The sequence below is a fragment of the Penaeus japonicus genome, unplaced genomic scaffold (assembly GCF_977035675.1).
Source record: "Penaeus japonicus unplaced genomic scaffold, GWHDUDI00000001_assembly GWHDUDI00000016, whole genome shotgun sequence".
Taxonomy (NCBI): domain Eukaryota; kingdom Metazoa; phylum Arthropoda; class Malacostraca; order Decapoda; family Penaeidae; genus Penaeus; species Penaeus japonicus.
Window position 1 is genome coordinate 11909249 of NW_028234418.1, and position 5000 is coordinate 11914248.

At 33.5% G+C, this 5000-nt stretch overlaps 1 protein-coding gene across 5 annotated transcripts in view; it reads right to left on the reverse strand.

The window, feature by feature from the left end:
• The window catches only part of LOC122251132 (kelch-like protein 5), a 42162-nt gene that overhangs the window by 1803 nt on the left and 35359 nt on the right, over positions 1-5000 (reverse strand). For all 5 annotated transcript variants that reach the window (XM_086545114.1, XM_086545113.1, XM_086545116.1 and 2 more), the window contains exon 12: positions 1-5000. This exon is cut by the window's left edge and continues 1803 nt beyond it; it is cut by the window's right edge and continues 1493 nt beyond it. The gene's annotated coding sequence lies outside the window, so the exon portion shown is untranslated.

Sequence of the window (5000 nt, forward strand, 5' to 3'; positions counted from 1 at the left end):
ATACAACTATCAACATGAATATTGAATCTGAAGCAGCACATAGATGTATACTTGGGAAGGTGTCACAACCACAGGGTAAAAATGTACAAAATACTGCATCATCTGACATTTTTTTAAGACATACTTAGAAGCTTAAAAGTATATTATTGATAATTACAATACCATTTCAGAAGATTTCACTGGAATATACTTAACATATACATAGAATACTGAAGGTTGAGTTTGGAACTTTGGAACTTACAACTAATGCCTTCTTAAAGCTGACTGGAAACATTACTAGCATGGAAACTTCAGCTTCATACATGATTAAACTGTATATAAAAAAAAAAATGAGTAACCACACACTATTCACAGGTGGAATTTTGAATTTCTGATCATTAAGAACCCAGTAAAAATTTTCTAGCCATACATTATCCATTCATAAACAGCCTGACATTCCTTTGCAAGTAACCTGTAAAACCCTTCATGCAAGCATAAAATAACTGTATCACGTCTTTAACTGGAATGCTACAGTTTCAGCCAGTAGAAAAAAAAAATCTCTCCTCTATTTGCAACAAGAACATTTACATTTACAAAATATCAAACACTTATAAAACATTTAGATCTGTATTTGAATGATGCCTTCCATTTACACATAGGGATATCACATTATCAATGCTGTCATTGACATCTGGATCAGGAATAGAACAAAATTTGTATTTGAAGCCAGTCCAAGAAAAATATGAGCCATTTGTGAAATACCCTGTCTAGTGAGAAATGGACCACAGGCCAGAAGAGAAGAGCCCTTCCAAATAATAAGAAAACACACCCCTACAAAAGTGCACCAGTTTTATATGTCTGCTGGATATGATTTCTTATTAAATATATATTTACAATGCAGCAGAGAATCTTTGATAAAGCTATGAGGAGCACGTCATTTGGCTGAGAGTAAGAACACTTTGTATAGCTTTGAACAGTAATTCCACTCATCTGCAACATTGAACTATATCTTTAAAAGGAAACTAAATGTTTTTTTCTCCAAATGCTGTAAAATATTTGTCAGTACTGTAATAATATCTATTATGAATTTAAATACACAAAATATATCATTCGTGAAATCTTCATTATTGCTTACTATGTTCATTTAACTAAAAATTGTAAAACATCTGAAGTGAGAAGAGCATATTCTTTATGTCTTCCTTGAGAGTCACTTAGATCAACTTGATTACATTGAATGTTTGATCAAAAGGAGAGTAAATAAACTAACATTTATTATAATGCATCTACTGTAAGAACTAAATAGAGAATTCCCTTAATTACACTGAATAAACTTTCATATTAATATACATTTATGAAAAATTGGCTTCCTTTGTCCTGAAATTCATGAAAAATCAGACAGAAGCTCCTCAGTCAAGACTACTATCATCTTAAAAGACAGCATATTCAGGGGACCTTCCTTACATCCCAAGTCAGAAACAAGAAAACCCTATATAACAGCTAACCAACCAAGTTGCCAGATTGAATCATTAAAGCTGTACGATGTCCACAGTCACGTCTGTGTATACAGCGTGGCTATCACTCTCTTGGGTTGAATGTATAGCATATTGTAATGTACTTGTATATCTTTCTTATCCTACCCAAAGAGTAAGTTATAAAGGTCAAAAAGTGAAAGACTTACATTGGTCATTGGACATGAGCTTAAGTTCTACAATCATTGTATATTTTTAGGTTTAGCTGCCAATAACAAGGACTTGAAAATTTACAAGTGAGAACCTCCCTAATTCTAGTGCTATTTAGCTGATTTATAAAGTACACCCTGTAGCATATTCAAATATGCCAGGTGTTGGGGCTCTGCACTATATAACCCACATGCTTTGAACATGGGAAAAATTGTGCACCATAGTGAAATATCCAACTTAAATTTGAAAAATAAAAATGCAAAGATCTTCTTAACCCATCCACGACGGGGGAATTCTAGCCTTGAATGTCCCAATGCCGGGGCGTTCGAATTATTAGGCCTAAATCAATTGAATGGCTGGCACAATACTGTGCCGCCCGGCCACTGGGCTTTTGGATGCGCGGCACAGTACTGTACCACCCGTCCAGTGTGGGTTAATGATTTTCATTTGCCAATTCTGACTAAAAACAGAATACTTTACTATCATCAGGAATTCATCATCTCTACTAATGACCATACCATATGAAAGATTTGATTTTTATAACAGGATGGAAGTACAAGCAACTAGTACAGCAGCCTAATATTCTTTTGTCCACACATACCATGAACTAGATCTAAAATATGTGATATAAAAATTTAAAACGCAACAGCTGAAGGTAACTTTCACAGACTCCCAGCTTTGTGGACACAATTATGAGTCTTCTGAGCATAGAGTGAGGAAGTAGGTGGCAGTAAACATACAGTCTGCTTTATAAACATCACCAGAGAAACATATATCTGATGAAGAAAGTACATTACTGTAAATGAGCTTCTTTGAATACTGAAGCCTTCATCAATGGTCCCTTATACAGCAGCATCAAATGAAAATATATCCTATTCCACCTGTTCTTGGAAGTAACCAAAGCAGAGCCCACAGCAAAATGTCCCTCTTGATATTTGATGTTATGAAACATTCAAGTCATACTGGCATCCAGTAAATAAATGTACAAATTTGCTCTTAGGGTTATAGAACATAGAGAGATTGAGAAAATTACTCACAAATTACTGCAGCTAATAATAATAATGAAGATGATGATAATAATAATGTCTAAAAAGACAAACCCTATGAAAGTGTAGCACCTTTTAAAATCCTAATCCTAACAAGTAATTATACTGGGCAGTTGAATACACAGTATTTTTAAAATGTTAGTGATTATCCAAACCTACACTTAATTATAGTTCTTGTAACCCCACCCCCAAAAAAAGGAATTTTTAAAAAGCACCTGAAATCTTTGTTGATAACACAAGATAATATTCCCAATAGCCAAAAGAGAAAAAAAATCAAAGTGACAACTTTAAAATGCTCAGTAAATTCACAGAGGAAGACTCTGACTAATCTGACCAGATGAGCACTAGGAGGTTATAACACTGTCCACTGTCATGCTACTAATGTAATTCCTAGAGCTTCTTTACCTTTGCTACCTTGATAATTACAGTAATCCATTTGGTTAAACTGCAAATCCTATTAACCTGTTTGTCTGGGGGTGTTATATCTATCTATGGCAGTGCAGTTAATATCTAAACTACAAAAGTGCTGCAAACATGTGTGCTTTACTAAAAAAAAAAAAAAAAAAAACATTAAAAAAGTATCAAGAATGTTAAGATCTCTTTTTCATTTATGCACAAGCTCCTAAAGACCTATGATGGACAGTTTCTCTTGTTGACCGAAGTCTCTACAGAAAGCAAAAGACTAACTGATCTTGCTCCTAAACTACTAGTCATGCTGATTGTAAACTTTGATAGTATATAAGTACTATTTTTATTGGCTGATATCAGTTGTATTGATTATCTTTAGACTATGGTCTTCAATTCTTCTCTAATATGAGAGCCATTTCATAATTTTATCATCTACTTTATTTCAGTAAACGTGTTATCAATTTAACAATATACTGTGAAAAAGAAGTTTATTGTAAAAACAGATATATTGATTTAGTGTTTAATAATGATTATAGCAGACTATTCGCATTCTATTCTGAAGAACACTAGACTAATGAAAAGAACAAATAAATCTAGTTTCCTATTCATCTTATCCTGAAAGGAGCAGGTACACCTTTTAACATGAATCACCTGTTTCCTTGCAATACCAAAAAGATCTACTATTACTTTATATTAGTAGCCTTGCCAAATTATATCCTCCTATTATAAATGTCACAAATGCCATAACATCAAACATTAACAAAGCTTCATTGCAACACAATACTTTTTACTTCTGTTTAGAATGATGGGAAAACATACTTAATCTCGAGCATTCAACAACTGTTCATGAAGGTATATGCATTCTTCCACTGCTATAGTTCATGCCTTTTGCACTGAAGCCATAATGAACCTGTAAACTCACCATGCAGTTTTTTTTATGCTTCCAATGCTATTCCTCAATTGGTATCTTCCATTCCAATTTAACTCCAACAAAATGCTTTACAACTAACTTGCCTTTAACAGATGGTTCATATAGCACTGACTTTGGTACGTATTCACAAATCCTTTATGATGAGCAGATGACTAATACATAATAGCCAGTTCCTGCGACTTGCAAAAGCAACTGATGAAGTCCTGATTTATCTTTTCACTCTCTTTATTTAATTTTACATTTAATTCTCAACATTTTTCTTTTTCTTTTAAATAGAAAATATTTAAGGCTTTCCCATGATCAAACCAATTCCCACCTTAGGTAAATGCAGCCACCTTAAAGATTATTTTCTGAGTGCAACCTTCACCACAGCAGTGTCTCCTCAAATCTCTACCCTGTGTCACCTGGCTATTACCAAACTCCTCAATTTCATTTTTCTATTAAAAAAAACAAAAAAAAACTGATAACAAAAAAAAAGACATAATCAAAACCACCACATCTATAGTCCATGACAAATCCCACTATCATATAGTGCACACAGAATAGGAGATGTCATAATTAAAAACAATAATGATAAAAAAAATACATTTGATTTTGAAATGGCTTTTCATGGAGTAAGAGCCATTGCATGGGACACCAGAGCCAATTACTCCTTGAGAGTGAGATTGTCTGTGTGGAAGTGAGCACTTTCAAAGATAAGCGTCGGATTTGGAGAGGGGAAAAATGCCAGAATCCATTATCCAATTTTCCTTGTACTAAAATTTTCTCGATGCATTTAGTATTTATATACAAAATCAATTTCAAAATCAATCTGTTCAAAGTAATGGATTTTCACAATAGAAGTAAGAAATTCCCTTATCCCCTTTCCATGAGTCGACAAACACCTTGGTCTTTTGGAACAAAATGTCCCGGGTTATCTTACAAACTGCAATTTTCATATTCAGAAAAGGAGGAGGG